Genomic DNA, 17,798 nt, shown 5'->3' with positions numbered 1-17,798 from the left:
TACGTACTGTTATTAATAAATAAAGAGTGGGGGGAGCAGGCTTTATGCCTCAAAGTCATTAAAATATTGAATTTCCCACTACGTCATTAGCTGTGTATGTCTGCTGAGTATTCAACCATATTTTGAAGAACAAGAAATCGTGGAAACCACATGAAAGAAATGGCTTCAATCCAAAAGGAAATAACGTATCATCCAAAACTATATAACCCAGTAGTAGTTTAATTATAGCTTGCCTAATTATACCTTATGATACCATGACTTTGTAGCATAAAAACTAAATCTCATACACACACACAAGATCTATATTAAAAGAGCATTATGTCTGTGCTGTAAGTAATGAATGAAAGCTAGGAGATCATAGCCAGCCAAGAAACATGCTGTATGTCCTCCATACAGTGAAATGCTACCTTGACAATTTTCTGAAGAATCCAAGTGTAGCAATGTGGGTAACAACACACAATATGCCTCAATTGCCTACAAACTTACTCAGTTTGTTTTCCTCTTGAAATGCTGATGTGTTGGAATATAACTCCTGGCATAAAGATTCCTTCCTACATCAAAGGGAGAGTTATTGTTGCCAATATAGCAAGAAAAAAAGTATAGAGAAGTCCAAAAAATACAGAATATTTTAACATAGAATCACAGTAGAAGTAAATGAGTGAAACCTGATTAAATGAGGGGTTACGCTCACTTTCACTTTCTGTTGGGTTCACATTTAGATAAGGCATTCAGAAATCCCCAAGAAAAGAACATGTTCCCACGTCAATGCTAAGTTTCAAGAAATGTGTTTACTATGTAGTTTCCTGTAACATTCCAAGTCAGCAATGAATCCCCTATAAAAGTATTAAACCCATACACTAACATACAGAAAAGTATAAATGTTTTCCTCTTTAATCTCCAGATGATGATGGATTTTATTAAACAGATGCCACCCATCTTCCATTTAAGTCAGCTGAAAGAACAAATTAGATGCACGGTTCCATAATGAAAACGTGAATTCAGTGTGAAGCTTTGTCTGACAACAGGCTTGTACAGCAAAGCTTAAGCAGAGCTAAGCTGTGGTCTCTGAGGGCTCCTCCTGGCACAGAGTGCTAATATAGGATAAGGAGTGACTGGAACTGTGTGCAGTCATAGATGTGAAAGGCAAAGGCCAGCAGACAGCAAAGAAAGGCACTGAAGTTGTAGCTGAGGAGGGAGTAAGAAACATTTTTCTGGTTAGCAAAATCCATAAGCACTCCAGTTCTGAAATAGAAATACACCTAATCTTTTTCATTACTGTCATTACTTTCAAGGAAGCAAGACTAAGCATATTCTTATTCAGCAGAACTGCAGCCTTTTAGGAAACCAAGTTATGCCAGCATAGTAAGCTACCATGAAAGCCCTGAAGGCAGGCTAACCACTTCAGACACCTGGAGGGCTGCCTATGGATGGTATAAGGCAAATGGGAAACCTCCATCACACAGAGCAGACACAGAACCTGAGCTTCAGCAAGAAATGCAGACCTAGCAGCTGAACACAGGACAGAATGCAACAAAGGCATCACTTCTGCAGTGGCCTGGGGAGATGACATTCACTGACAGGAAATTAAAGAACTTCTTTTCTGAATCTTTCTTCTTACCCCAAAATCCTTGGGCCATTCTCGTCCTTCTGCCATGTCAAAAAGTATTCAAATTCAAATTAAATTCAATATGTAGGCTTACAGAAAATAGTATTCTATAAGAAAATTAACTGCATCCATATTTGTGTTGGTTTTTTGTATTTCTTTTGTTGTTTTTTTCTTGTTGTTGTTTGTTTTTTAAGTCCCATGGAAACTAATTAAAGGCATTAACCTCTCTTCAATTGCCTTCTTAAGTCCGCCCTAGTGTGCAAGACAATGAAGACAGAAAAGACTAAATCATTTTCCTATTCTAAGCAGTAAGAAGTAAACAAAAAAAAAAAAATAAAAAAAATGAAGACAGTAATCAGTAGCCAACAAGTGCAGTGGTGAGTTCTCTGGTATTAAAAACACTGTAGTGTTATGCAGAAGACATCTGGGCTGAGTGTTCTTTGAAAGCAACTCTTTTTTTAAATCCATTCAAGCCAGAGTTTTTCAGCTCAGTAATGCTCTGTGCAGAGACATGTTGTAGTCTCACTCCCAGAATACAATGAGGATTACCTACCCAGTAAGTCACTGTTTTTCAAACGCAGTTGAAACATGACCTAAATTTCTGCTTCCCATTCATATGGCACACTGCTTATTAAAATGAACCCTATACAAATGAACTCATTTTACAATGCAACTCAGATTATCTTTGAAACTGAACTCGTCTTCTCATGTATATAATAATAAACTTTTTGTTCATCTAGAATGTGAGATTTTAAGAATTGATTTAAGAAAGTGATGCTAGCTAATATCATTGCCACAGTACTTCCAATGCAGCTATCCTCTAAGGGATAAAACTCTGACATGCACACACACACTACATAAGAGAAAAAAGTGCGATCAGATTCAAAACACAATTGCTTCAGAGAAAGGATTTTTTTTTCTTCCTTCAGAGTTCAGATGCTAAAATATCATTACCTATGAGAAATCAAATGTTAATCTGAAGTCACATTATAAATTTGAAATTAACTCAGCTGCCAAGAAATCACTGCCATCATTTGATATACGGCAAACAAGGAGAACTTGTTTTCTACGTGGGACAGTGGATTATCAAGGTTCAAAAAACAAAAAGAAGATCAGCAGGATTCCCTTAGCTCACAGAATAAGATTGTCAGCTAGAGTAATTTGCATTATCTTGGGCACTGCGTACATAACTAGCTCTCACAGAGACTTCCAATTTCTTATTTTCCAGAATTCTACACACTTCAAACTCCAGGAAACTTTGCCAATTAAGAACTTTGATCTCATCATTCTGAAAATGCAGCCAGCTTACAATTTGCAAATGAGCAATATGTTACATCTAGGAAGAAAATTGGACATTTACCTCCCCGAAAAATTGCCCTTTCAGTCTCCGAACATTTTCATGCCAGAAATTCTACACACTTGGTAACATTGTATGGAAATCTCTTCCCCAAACTTATTCCCTTGAAAACATACAGACTTTTAAGCTTCTCCACACGCTTGAGCACAAAGCTCCAAGTTTGCCTACCCACTGTACTCACATTTTGAAGTATTTTGTTCCAAATACATTGAATACAGCTACATCAATGAAAGTTCAACAACTTAGATAATATATTTAAAAACACAAACCTCCTTACTGTTATCGTATTTGACAATTTTTTAGACCACAACTAACCTAGAGAACACATACATTAACAAGGTAAAAATCCTCTAAACCAAGCAGCTTAAAAGTTGATAACTGCACGTCCTGAGAGAACCCACTCCATTCACTAAGTTGTGAGAACAATTCAGATTAAATAATGTTAATGTAAATAAACCCATACACTTATTTTTAAAGATTTCTAGCATTAAATTTAATTTCTTTTCCAAGAGTATCTGAAATGGCATTTTAAAAAACGTACTTAATGTACTGAAAATATTTCTAGTACTTAAATAAATTTTTCATTTGTATTAAAAAATGCAAAGATTGATTCTCAGATATTGCATCTGTAGGTTACGATCATGATCTCCATCACTTGACCAGTCTGTGCTTTCCAGGAAAAAGCGCTGAAACCACAGTAACAGCCTGAATTACTTACAGATTTAGGGTGAGATTAACCCAGCTTTACAGTAACAGAAGTATTTTCTCATAGGATCAGGAAGGTCATGACTAGCTTTAATGACAATTTCTTTATTACACTCAGGACAGTGACAAAACGCAATTTAGATAAATGAGGTACTTCAGCAGGGCAAAAACAGTGTTGTGAATTCCATACCTCAAAATACAACAGCCTGTTTCTCCACAGCAATCACAAGAAATCATATTCCTTTCAACTACAGCACTCGTATACACCATTAAGTAGGCCAGGAGTTGCCAGAAAGCCCTTGTCTTGATGAACGCATATGCCAGCCCTCCCCTCCTGCAGTTTCACATCCAACAAGATCTCCGCAGCACACAGGAACAGTGAAATGTCAGATGAGGATGAAGGATGAACACCATGTCCAGAAAGTCAGCTGAAGGATACGGTCATTTGTGAGACACTGATTTGGAGAAACACACAAGGCAAACAGAGTAAAAACCCCAAGGACAGCCAGAGTGGAAAGCACAGTTTCACAAGGTGTACTTTCATATGCAGTGTAGAAAGAAGGTCCCAAATCCAAAGCTGCTACACTGAGCAACTGACGAGAAGGCTGAATATATACTATATATATACATACATATACATACATATGTATACACGTACATATTTCAGTGAAACAACATGCACTGCTCCACTAGAACATACAGAACGCAAGGTAAAAATAGCATTGAAGGTTACAATACACTAGGGGGCCTTTCAAGCTGCTCGCAATACATCCTTGCAGCAAACGAAGGGTGAGCACCAGGACAGATGGTAGAAACTTTTAAAGCCTACTGGTGGCTTTTTTTTTTCCCCTTTCATAATCAGATGTAGCTATAGAGATTAGCACAACATAACAAACAGTGAGGATTACAGTGAAATTCATCTCTGTTTGTATTTATTCCAAGACAAATAAGCAAATATGAAATACGTTGTTTCACCTCTAGCCAGAATGATTCCAATTTCCATTGAATCTGTCTTCTCCAGTAAACAGCACACAGCCTCACAGAAAAATCGTAAGGGTGCTAAAATAAATGTTTGGAGAACACACCTCCATGGGTACCCAACTGATTTTGAAAGCTAGATTCATGGCAAAACACTGCATCCCTTTCAAAAATCTTCCCAGATTAATATGACTATGATCTAGCACACATGCTAGGGAAAACACACCAGTTCAACTTTAATACATTAATCAACTAATGGCAACAATCTAACAGAAGAAAGAGTCACGTCAGACTAGCTTTTTGAAATAATGGAAAATAATGGAATATAGGAGGACTGCTCCAAAAGCAATGCTTCCTATTTTATTAGGATACCCATAACATCAGTGGTGGATGTTGATTGTATGGCAATAGTGGCTGAATCTTCCCACCAATATTTGGTTACATTTTGTTGTTGTGTGACAGATGGCAATGAAGAAGCAGTCTGACAAAATGGCACCTGATGTTGAACTGCAGATGAAGCAAAGGTGTGTCATTTGATTCCTTCATGCAGAAAACATGGCATCCATTACCATTCGCCAATGCTTGATGAATATTTATGGAGATCTAACAGTGAATGGGAGCACAGTGAGATGGTGGGTAGTTTGTTTCAACAGTGGCAACAGTGAAATGAAAGACAAGCCACATTCTAGATGGCCATGCAGACTTTTATGAGCGCGGCATGCAGACTCTCATGCATTTTTCATAGTAACAAATAACTAACAGTGGTAACTATATTGAAAAATAGTGCCCTGTAGATGAGAATTCAATCAAATAGTGTATTGTTCTCTTTATATCTGTTGTAGTTCCAGGGAAATAAACAGGAGGCATGACTTCTGGAGCGACCTGCTTATATTGCTCCTATATGTATGACCAATAACTGGTGTCTTTCCTTTAATACCATGAAAGGATGTAAAATATGATTCTGCACTTACTCTGACTTCAAGTGAAGATTGTAGGACAGGGAATAAAGGGAATTACATTTTGCGCATAATAGCTTTTGACTTGGGAATCCAAAAAAAAAAAAAGAAAAAAACATCTAAGCAGTGTATTCTGCTTAATTTATTTTGATATATGAAGATTAGCTCTAGGGAAATAAAAATAAGGCATTCAAGGATTCCTTCCACCACCTCTGTAATTGTTTCTTTTGTCATAGATTCATTAAATCCCTCTGGTAAATCTCTAAGTATTATAGATTTATGGCATTCAAGATAACAAAAAAGCCCTTGAAATGCAGCTTTCCTGCATTATTATTATTCATAATTGATAAATTACAAAAGGTCTAATACACACATACAGCAACCTGAGTACTACCAACACTGACTTGTGCTTCAGTAACACAAACAAATGCAAAGCTATCAGTTCCAAAGCAAGAATCTCAGCTTAAAAAGGATGCTTCACCTTGGAGTCAACCATGTTGTCCCTAGCATACCACTATATCTCAGCTGAAATTTTCTTCACAACAAAATAGGTGCATTTTCTTCACACAAGCTCAGCAAGTGGTTTCACTGGAACACAGTAATACAAACCTGTCTAGCAGAGCAAACCAAGCTCATTTTATGCTCTTGAATAAACACTACAGAGCAGTCTGTCCAACCTGTTTTTCAAAATAAATAACAACATGAGTAAGTTTCTGCTTTTGCTACTGTGCCAAGCACTCATATCTTATTTTTCACAGTTCAGGACAAACATCTCTTATACATTCATTCTCTGCATTGCTCTTTAGCATCAACTGTGATCAGCTACAGATAAGAAACATAACATGATTTCTGAATGTTAGTACTGAAGTCAAGTACTGAAACTTATGCTTCCACATGTTATGTTTCCCTTGACACAAAGACTCCTTTGCTTTATTTTTAAGCTTATTTTCTACTATAGCAACAAATCACTAAAAAACATAGGTAGGATTGCACACCCTGGTGCATTCAGATTTTATCTTCACTATTAATTGCTAAGTGTTGTGCTATTGCACAGAAAAACACATGCCTCTATCTGAAGCTTCTCTACTTCCTACACCTCCTTAAGCTAGAAGAATCAAAGAGATGCTGACCGGTAATGTAGCATAGTTTACTACAGTTTCCCATCTTCAGCTGGTACCTGTAACAGGCAATTTTCATTCAGATTCTTACACAGCATGACAGCAGCATTTGTTTGAACTTTCCTCATCCTTTTCCAACACACAATGCATAGAAGTCAAGCCTGGCCTTTTTTTCCTCTGCTGACAGATTCACTGCACGTCAATGTAAACAGACTAACAAGAATACAGCACCCATTGCCTTTCAGTCAAAAGCTGAGTTGAACAAAAACTCCATACCTGCAACATGCTTCCTAGAAGACTTCAGTTAGTTAAATATTAAAAAAAAAACCAAGCCTTAAGGTAAAGCAAGCAAATCTAGGATATGAGCCTGAACAAATCAACTCTCATCAAGCAGGCGTCAGTCCAACACCCTGAATGAGTGCTCCACCACCAACTTTTGGAAAACGTCATAGAGAAATAACCTAGGGGGAAGGAGGAAGACCATAAAAAAATAAATTAAAAAAGATTAAGAGAGCCGCTCAGGCTTTTTTTCTCACATATCATTATGAATATCAGATCTAACAAGGCTTAGTTTCCAATAGATTTGCATATTGTGGTTAGTTCATTTCAATGTAAGAAGCTTCCAGCAGCCAGGACATGTACAAGAATCCTCTTATAGGTCAACACTTTGATATTGAACCAAGAGTGAGCTTATCAGGCAGTTTTTCTCTCAACCAGAGATCTCACAACAGCCTCTTCCTCCCCTCAAATTTCATAACTATTACTAAAAGTTTAAGGTTTGAGACTTCTTTCATGCTTCTTTTACCAAATCTTTGCAAGCTTCATTTTCTACTTCTGGGGCAGAGAACCAGTTTCAAGAGGAATGGAGGAAAACCAACAGTATACCACTGCTAAAAGCACCACAGTTCATAAGCTAACACATTGTCAGCCTGCTCCATCTCTCACTCAGCATCGGCAGTTACTGCCCAGTGTAATAAATACAAGGCCAAACAGGAGATATGGGCAATAGTGCATATGGCTCCACCAAAGGAAGCAGTACTGTAACAGTAGCTGAGGATCTGGTCCCACAAGCATGCATTTGCAAACAGCTCTTAATTCCTTTATTGTTTATTACTGTTAAAACATCTACATACATTTCATACATGGTAAATTATAAAGAAATAACAATTTCTGCAAAGCAGTAGTAAAAACCCCACACAAGTAACAGATGAGTTCAAGAATCTGGTATTTTGGTTAGTTAGGGGTTTTTTTTTTGTTTGTTTTGTTTTTGTGATGATGTTATTTTGTTTAGTGAGCCATCATTTTCACTGTCCTTTCAAGCCCACTTCAAATTCTCAAAATGGTTCTTTAGCTCTCATGCCTCTCTCAAGCTGTTCTGTGTCATGTCACATCTTGTTTTATTTAAACTACACAAACTCTTTAGGACAAGGACTTAGTCTATATTTAGAAAATGCTGCATCAAGATATAGTGCTGTATAAGTGTTTTACAATTTCTCCCATGTTGAGCTTCAGCATTTTGGAAGCTACATGTATTGACCCAGCCAAACTGCAGGGGAAGAAAACAAATCATAAACCTGAATACAGAAATGCTTCCTTGGAACATACTTTTTTTCCCTGTCTATTTTCAAAGCATGTAGAATCACAGTAAAACAACTACATTGTAGGATCTTAATCAAATGAAAGTGTGTAAAAGTGGGTACTCTGAAGTTCTCATAACATTTTCCAGTAGTAAGTACTTGCTTACCTTCTTCAATGAATAGTATCTCCCTGAGGCCACTTTTAACTAAGGCTGTAATGTGAGCAGTGCTAATACACTGCTTTCAGAAGCATACTACACATAACGCATTAAACTCCCTCGAAACAGAGTGAGTAGTATTGTTTTGGTTTTGTTATCTTCTCCACTCCTCAGTTATTAGAGAACTGGGAGTGGATTTTAAAAGCTGAATGTGTTTTTGGATTTTACTACACTGGAGAAAGTAAATAAAAGAAATCCATCCTTCTGAACTACTGCACAATACTTACTATTTGACAACTAGAAGGGAGCCTAGCTTTCAACTGAAAGCAACACAGCTTGCCTTCTACCTTCCACAAATACTTATATTATATGCAAGTACACATTTGTGTGTGGTATTTACCCAGAAAATTGATCCCTATGGTGTCTAGAATATAACAGGGATCCCTCCAAGCAAAGCAATGGATGCGTTAGCTATAAACTTTATTCCAGCTCTATTAATGCCCTAGTCTTCATTGTCTGTAAACACTACTAATTTGAAACTGCTGTAGGCATAAATTATATGTGTCTCTTGACAAAAAAGTTTCAGATTCATTATCAAGGTATCAGGCCTTAGCTGAGTCCCATTGGGCAACTGCTTTCATGCCCTTAGCTCAACAAACTCTAATCAAAACAAGTTCAGACTAACTTCTCCATATGTTAATACACATATGCGTAGCAGAGTTGCAGATCTAACAGTCTAGAACAGCCTTGTTGCTTCTGGTTCCAATTTCTGAGTGCTAGAAGTTTAATCTAAAACAAAACCTACCTTTAGACAGAACTCCCAACTTGTATATTACAGTCTTAATGACAGCCATGAGTCAGTACTCGTTTAAAATTCACAGAGGCTGTGGCAAAGGCAGTCAGCCACCAGAAATCCATTTGACCAAGATCAGGATACTAATATGAGGGCTTAAGAAAGGATACAGATTACTTTGCAGCTAATGTGACTAATCCCTGAACTTCTTTGGGCACCCTTTTTGTGGAAAGGTAGAACAAAGACATAGAGTCAGGATAACAAAACAGTTGATTTTACTTTGGTTCCCCACCAACTCTCCTCTGCCTCTTTTATTTCTCCCATCTCAGCAGATGTCCAAGAGTTTACCAGCTATGAAACAGATTAGCAGATAAAAAGAGGTCATTTGTGGTGTCAGCCCCTAACAGTTGACGAACTTACTCATCTGTGTTCCTTTTATTTCCTCCTCATGAACTCCATATGCAAGTTTTCCACAACTCTGAACTTGATTTTGAGATACAGCTTTTCCAAACCTCATATGCTTCCCACAACTTTCCTGTGTTTGTCCTCTGAACATTTAAAATCCAGGCGAGCATTTTGACATTGTTGGTATTTTTAAACTCTGCTCCAGCTGAACTTTGTCAAAAGTATAAATATCATTTCCCACTTGGCATTACACCCTTATATAATTGCCATTAGTACAAGCTGGGTGCCTCTAGGTACAGATCACTTTATATTCAGACACAACAAACTTCATTCATGTCAATTGCATTCGCACTGTCTTAGACATTCTAAAATTCCTTTTCCTATTACTCAGGCCTTTCAACACATCAATAAAGCTATCACAGTATTTCTTCTGTTATTGGCACTGAGAATTCAAGAATGAGATTAAAAAAATAAAAAAATTAAAAAAAAAAAAAACAAGACAAAGTCATATGTTTAGCAAATTCAAATTCATATTCAAATAGCATACAAAGCAAACTACAGTTAAAGTACAATATTATTTAAGGTTATAATCAAAATCTCATTAAAATTGGTTGCAGTTTAACCATTGCCTTACAGAGACAACTTTTCCAAAGGAGCTTATGGCTGATACATAACAATTGGGTTGAGAACCGTAACAAATCAGGATGCTTCAGTCTTTTAACCACAGTACAGTCACTGCACTATCTATACTTATAAGACACTGGATAATTCACACAAAACAAAACCGCATTACATTATTTTGCAGAGCCTGCCATCACCTTTGGAAATTGCATTCCCTAGGCCACATTTGCTTTCACAATAGAAAATAGCAAAACCAAATGAAAATAGAAAGTATCTATCCACTTTAGGTTCTTAGCAGCTCGTTAATCTCTATCAGAAGTAATGTACACAGAGCAATTAGTATGCCTTCCCACAGTGTCCCTGAAAGACACTCACAGAATCACATAACGACTTGGGTTGGAAGGGACCTCAGAGATTATCTGATTCCAATCCCTTGCCATGGGCAGGGTTGCCAACCACTAGATCAGACTGCCCAGTAACCCAGCAAGCCTGGCCCTAAATGCCTCCAAGGATGGGCATCCACAGCCACTCCAGATGATCTGTGCCAGTGCCTCATCATACACTGAGTGAAGAATGCCTTCCCAAGATCTAATCTAAACTTCCCTTCATTCAGTTGAAATCTATTTCCCCTTGTCCTATCACTGTCTACCCGCATAAAAAATTGGTCCCCCTCCTGCTTGTAAGCTCTTTTCAAGTATTGAAAGATTTCAATAAGGTCTCTCCAGAGCCTTCTCCTCCCTAAGACCTTCAATCTTTCTCCACATGAGAAGTGCTCCAGCCCACTGATCATCCTTGTGGCCTTCCTCTGGGCCTGCTCCAAAAGCTCCGCATCCTTTCTGTACTGGAGGCCCTGGGCCTGGACCACTGTACTCCACATGCAGCCTCACAAGGGTGCAGCAGAGGGGGACGATCACCTCCCTCCCCCTGCTTGCCACCCTCTTTTGATGCAGCCCAGGATAGTGCTGGCCTTCCAGGCTGCAAGCACATACTGCTGGCCAGTGACCAGCTTCTTATCCCCCAGGATCTCCAAGTCCTTCCCAATAAGGCAGGTGTGCTTTCACACACTATGTGTTGTTGTGCATTTTGTTTTTGGGTTTGTTTTTTATTTTTAAGTGTGTTACATGATATCAGCCCGTAAATGCCATTTCCTATACAACACTGTGTGTCTCAAAAAATACGTCTTTTAAATATCAAGAAACATTACAAAATTAACATACACTGATATTTATCCAAAAACATCTGTGACTAGTTTGTAATTTTAAGCACAACAGACACCATGAATTTGTCTGAGAGTGTAATTTGCTCCCAGGGTATTTTGGGATGTCTGTAAATCTGGAAGAACCTGCATCAACAGTTTGCTCTAAATAAGTATGTAGAAAATCTCACCATTTTCTGTACTGGCATTTTCTACCAGTCAATTCCCTTCAGCAATATGAAGAGAAAAATTATTAATATATTAATGGAAGAACTTGCTTACTGAAGCAGTATATTAATACTTCTGAAAACTGCAAATTAAATTAACTTGTTATCACTTACATAGCTACAGTATATACATTTAATTCCTATTTAATTTTTTCTTGTACAGACTCAGGTAATAAGTACACTGGCAATTAATAAAGAAAATGAAAGATAATCTTAGTTTTGGCAGGGTGGTTATTCTATTATTCACATCACAACATATCCAGCAGTAGTATATGTTAGAATGGCTTGGGTTGGAAGGTACCTTAAGATTATCTCCCTCCAGCCCCCCACTGATGTATCAGTATTTTCTCTCAAAACCATTTGAAAGGATCACATCAAGATGGCACATCATAAAGGAGGAGCAGAAAAACAACCAGAAGAACAAGAGTGAAAGAAGCCACACCAGAAAGAACACTAAAAATGCATGGGAACCAATATATGCTCTGACGCAATGATCTGTACTGTAAAAATATAGAGGCCAAGAACACTTTAAGCTTTCCAACAGTCTGTCACAACTGGTTAATCTTACTGGAAGACAACAGTGACCCTCAGAAGCATTACTGAGAGCCAACTCTCAAATTCCTGATATGCTAGAACATTATAAAAAATTAAGTGGCATATTCTTAAATAATTTAAGAGTGTCATTACATTCTAGGAGTGATTGAACTACTTTCTCTCACACTTAGAAACAAAACAAAATGTTGGAAAAGCTTTTACTCCTAGACAGAAGAAGTAATCTGCTGGTGAAGAAACTTCAAGGAAAAAATGTTGCACAATGTATACTAAAGTCCTGCTACCACACCAGCAGGCAGTTTCCACATGTACTCCAAATCATCAAAAAACAACCAAACTATACTGGTACAGTAAGACAGTAAGATAAAAGTAAAACGCTACCAATACAGAAATACCATCGTTCCAATCTTTTAATACCTTCCAATTGTACATTCAGGGTCTTTCTTTAAATCAGTCATTTTTGTAAAGAATTATGAAGCGTGTACAAGAGACTACAATGCACATTCTTGCCTTTTTTTGTGTGTTGGTTATGTGTGCTTTCTTCCCCTCACAATTACCGCCAGCCCATGGTTCCCTTCCCCTTAGAATACCCTTCTATAAACTATCCTTGTGTATCCTTCACATAAAATAACTATCCTACATAGGATAGATCATATTTCAGACAGAAACAGTCACCTCTGCAGGAAACACTAACATTTGGTTGCTACACAATGGAAAACCATGCTACATTTTTCTGTCACAGAGCTGTAGTTCACATCACCTAAGTGGTAACACTCCACCGTGCAGGAGAAGACAAAAAGCAGTAAATAACAATAACCAGACAGTTAAGTGGAGAACAGCTGCATAGGCTTTCAATACAACTGCATGTAAAATAGGTGGCTGCTCCTCCTCAAAGTTACAGAATCCTGCTGAAGCATAAGGATATGCACGAAATGTTACAGGTACAAACCATGCCATGCATTTTAAGTGCTTACAGGAGCTGTATTTTACATAGCATCTCACACAGCCAACAAATGCGCCAGCTAAAGCCTAACACTCAAGTGCACATATTCATTTAACAAGGTAATGCTGTCTACTATCATTGCAGAAAATGGCCCAAAAAATGTGATAATGAGAGAGCAACCCAACGAAGCCGCAAAATCATTTTTTCAGGAAGCATGAATATGTAGCAGTAAGTAGACCCTGGTCTGTTTCCCTTTTTTTTTTTTTTTTTTCCTTCCTCCCCTCCAGTTTCAGCAAAACTACTTGCACTGTGGAAGACCCGAGGCACTGAATCCTCTAACAAGCATTAACTTCTGCAAGATAGAGAATACAGCTCAGCTCCTGCCCCTAACAAGCTGGTGGTTATTCTAAAAATAAAGTATGCACTGCCTATTAATTTGACTTGAAGAGTCCATGAATTTTCTTTTCCATGAATACTTGCGCTGATAGAAAAATACCATTTCATCCAGTGCTTCACCTATTTTAATCTACCATTAATTAAAACCATGCAGAAATGCCAAGTTCTGAGAACACACCGTTTTTTATGATTTCCAAAATCTATCATTAAGCTTATTTTCACAACTTGTTTTTCTCTGTGCAATTAACAACCCCACATGAAAACCATACACAGACTGCAAGCAGTATTGACCTTCCATCTACTACAAATAGGCTAATTCAACAAAGCCACAGTGTCTTCCATGAGCCTTCATGGAACCTGATAGACAACTTTCCATGAATCTTCATGGAAGAGCAGAAATTTGGCCAGATAGAGAAGTCTCTCTTGTAATTTAGAAAACAATTCATCAAGCAACCCAAACCACTCCCAAATGTGAAGTTGCTCATTGTCCAGCCACTTACTACAAATATTATTTGAGGCATTAGGTTTGAATCAGGAGAAATGTTAACTGTACGTGTGTAGTTTATGCAGCACAACTGTGCTTTCATGCAACCACACACTGAGACACACAGATACAAGATCTCACCTTTGCAGCATTTTAAGTGACTCACAGACTTAAGTACCAAACATTTTCTCTCCACATGACCCACACATGGTATGCACCTACCTATTGTCTCAGGTCATCTTGTATGACTCTACATCCATCCCTCCGCTCAGGCCTGCACCAAGCTCTACCAAAGGTAGTAGGTGATGTGCACAAGCTATTCCAAAAAGTCCCACAAGGTGCACAGCCAAGGACTGCATTCTGTGGACTGACAGACCACTCAACTGAATCCTCCAAATAAGCAGCCTGAGAAATTGCTGCAAGAATTCAGCATCTAACAGAAAATGGATCTGCTGCCATTAGTAAGAAAACTAAGCTCAGATCTTGTCTGCAACCTTTCCCAGTGGTGGTTGGTAAAGTATCTCTATTTCTATCTACTTCTTTCTAAGAATGAAAAACAAACAAATAAATAAATGGCACAACCACAAGACAACCTCCAAGAATGTCCTGGCAGTCTTTTAAGAAAACAAATGACAACTGAACTACAAGGCAAACATAGCATAAATTAAAGCCTGTCCTATCGCTTTCTGTTTCCAAGTACTGAAGTACCAAGGTCCAGGCAGTCTTAACAAGAGCAGAGGATCTGTTTGCCTGCTATGTTCCCCAGCAGGTCTATACACTCATGTAAATACAAAGTAACTGAAAAGCTGGAAATGCATGTTAAGATGACAGGCCAAAACACTGCAGAGACCATAGCACTCCTGATTTCAGTGAGTAAATGAACTCCAAGTCGCAGAAAATATCCCTTGTTGACACAACACACCTTGACATAGCCTGGACAGCCACATTACCTTCTCTTGAGTTGTTCTCTGCTTAAGATACCAAAGATCAACAACCTTAGAGTAAAAAGTCAACCTCATGTCCCCAAGAGGGCTTTCTAAGACTAATCCTCTGAGTAATTTCAGGACTGAGTCAGCCTTTTGCATTCCATCTCTAAGACAGCATTCTTGAAATAGGCATTTTTTTTTCCTACTGTTTCTGCAATAATACAGTTCTACGGTAGCCTCAGAAATTGAGGGTAAAACAAGCCCCAAGAGACAATCACCAATGCAAAAAAAGGGTTTTGCATTATTATTACTTCTAGCTAGGCAAATACAAATCCTGTTGTCCTTTATATTAACTGCATTTGTACTACAGACTCATAGATCGAGAAGCTATACAAGAGCTCTCCTAAATGATTAGGAGCAATGTCTTACTATCTCAGCTTTTCCAGTTCATTAATATTTCACTTTTATATATTCATCAGCTGCTTTTACAACATGTTCCCTTCTCTCCTTCTTAAGTGTGAGCACAGAAAAGTGTTTGAAGTAACTCGTAGACCTCGCCTCACATCCCCACCTCCATGCCCCCAGAGAGTTTAACACTTCAAGTGCAATACATACCAGAGAGAAAAAACACATCTGGCACAGAAAAGGATAAAAAGAGATGTTGAGCCTCCCTTCTAGTTGCATTCAGCTATAAAGGTGTGCAATCAGAAAATAAAGCACGCTACAATCTCTACACTGAGACGTTTACTGTCATCAGTCTCCAAGGCAAGAGGGAGACGCACAGTTCTGAGGGTTCTCCTCTCCGTGGAAAAACAGACCTGCCTTGCTCTTCAGAAGGAAGACTTGCCGCAACTTTCTTTGCCTTACAGAAACGTGAAAGGTCACCTCCTTCAGCCAGGAGAAAACGCGTAGAAATCAGCCAGAGAAAGCTCGGGATTTCCACAAACCCGGTCTATAATAGGCAGCACCACCACCATCTGCTCCACCTTCTGAGCGTGCCATGTGCTTTTGGAAAACACTGGCAGCGCCTTCGGCTCCTGCCCCCAGCCCAGCCCCGCGCCAATGTCGCCCACGTTTCAGAACGCACTTCTCTTCCTGCCATCCCCACGGGTTCATCTTACATCCCTTCGTAAATAACAATAAACGAACAGCAAGACGCAACGCCCGAAACGAACGAGAGGAAAAAGGACCCGCCGTCCCCACTGACCCGCAGTCACGCCGCCGGCCCCTCCCGGGGACACCTGCGGGCACCGAGCCCTGCCCGCCCCGTCACAAAGCGGTTCGCACCGCTGCCTCCCCCCGCTCCGCCGCCCTCGCTAATCCCCAGCGCACCCGGGGCTCGGCGCGGGGGGCTGCGGCAGCGCCGATCCTCCCTCCGGCCGGGAGCCGCCCCGGCAGCGGGGAAAGACGGCGGACCCGGCACGGCTCGGCACGGCGGAGCGGTTGGGCCGCCCCGGGGCGACATCCTCCGCATCACCTCCGCACCTGGCACCGCGGAGCACCCACGCCCACCCGCCTCCCGAGCCTCGCACGGCTCCCCACGGCACCCCGCGGCCTGCGGTACCGCCCGGGGCAGGGCCGGGGACGCGCTATACCTGGCCGGGCTCCTCCGGCAGCCGGCGGGGACCGGAGACCCCGCTGCGGCGCCGCTGCCGCCGCCACCTCCCCGCCTGCGCGTCGCGGTTCACCGGGCGGCTTCCTGCGTCTCCTCTCGGCGCGGGATGAATAATCCGGCCGGGGTCAGGCAGTCACGCTGCGGCTGCGGGCTGTGTGTGCGGAGCGGCGGCGTGTGGGCAGAGAGCGAGCGGGCGGGGGCGGGCCGGGGCGGCGCTTCCGCGTGTGTGTCGGCGCGGGGCGGTGCGCGGGCGCTGGGTGGCGGCTGTCCCCGCGCGTGGCGTGGGCGTGTGGTCGCCGCGTCCCTGCGTGCCCCCCGCAGCTTGAGGCACGGAGGGGAATGCGCCTCGAGGGGAAAGCACGAGCCCTTCAGGCTCAGTTCGGCCCTGCCCCGGTGTACTGACGCTCACCATCTGCTCGAGGGTTTGATTTTATTTTCTGCCGCACGGCAATCTGATTTCACTTCCTCATCCTCTCCTGTGATGCATGTGTTGGGATTATTTCTCAGTGCAGCTTGCCTATCACCATCTAGGAGCATCACGGTGCTTGATTAATGGAACGAGGAAAGAGCGCTGAGAAAGTAGCAGCCATATGACAGGGAAGGTCTCATCTGCATCAACACAGCAATCGTGCACCTGGAAAACTGGAGTCGAGGCAGCAGTTACGCAGCATTTCGTGCCCCTGTTCCATTCAGAAAGAAGTGGTAAAACAGAGGAACTGTTACTGATAAGTTAAGAGGTAATGGCCTCAAGTTGGGCCAGGAGAGGTTCAGGCTGGGTATTAGGAAAAGCTTCTTCTCAGAAAGAGTGGTTGGGCACTGGAATGGGCTGCCCAGGGGGATGGAGTTGTACAGAAAGCATGAAAATGTGGCCCTGAGGGACACAGCTAAGTGGACATGGTGGTGTTGAGTTGATGGTTGGGCTAGGCAGTCTTAAAGGCCTTTCCCAACCTTAATGATTTTATTATTTTAATCTTTAAGAAATATAATTGAGTTTTCATAATATGTTTGTCTTGATAGTTTATACAGCATCATCAGAAGCAACCATTCATTTTTATATGTAAGTGACAATCAGTCAAACATATTTACTACTCTGTTCTGTGATATGCAACAACAAAACCTAGAGGTGTTTCCATTTATTCCTGGGCCAGATAATAAACCTAAAGCAGATCAAGTGTTCTGTGCTCAC

The 17,798-nt window shown here is 40.5% G+C and overlaps 1 protein-coding gene across 6 annotated transcripts in view; it reads right to left on the bottom strand.

Annotated features, from left to right (window-relative positions):
* The window catches only part of CCSER1 (coiled-coil serine rich protein 1), a 562,640-nt gene extending 545,799 nt beyond the window's left edge, over positions 1 to 16,841 (bottom strand). For 5 of the 6 annotated variants that reach the window (XM_085545025.1, XM_015861337.3, XM_085545028.1 and 2 more), the window contains exon 1: positions 16,593 to 16,841. The gene's annotated coding sequence lies outside the window, so the exon portion shown is untranslated. The remainder of the gene's footprint in view (positions 1 to 16,592) is intronic. The other variant, XM_085545030.1, reaches the window with a different exon arrangement.
* Between the last annotated feature and the right edge of the window lie 957 nt (positions 16,842 to 17,798).

The sequence above is a fragment of the Coturnix japonica genome, chromosome 4, assembly GCF_054131305.1.
Source record: "Coturnix japonica strain WE chromosome 4, WE-NBRP24, whole genome shotgun sequence".
Classification (NCBI taxonomy): domain Eukaryota; kingdom Metazoa; phylum Chordata; class Aves; order Galliformes; family Phasianidae; genus Coturnix; species Coturnix japonica.
The sequence above is the reverse complement of the archived record's forward strand: the minus strand, read 5'-3'. Positions and strand labels throughout refer to the sequence as shown.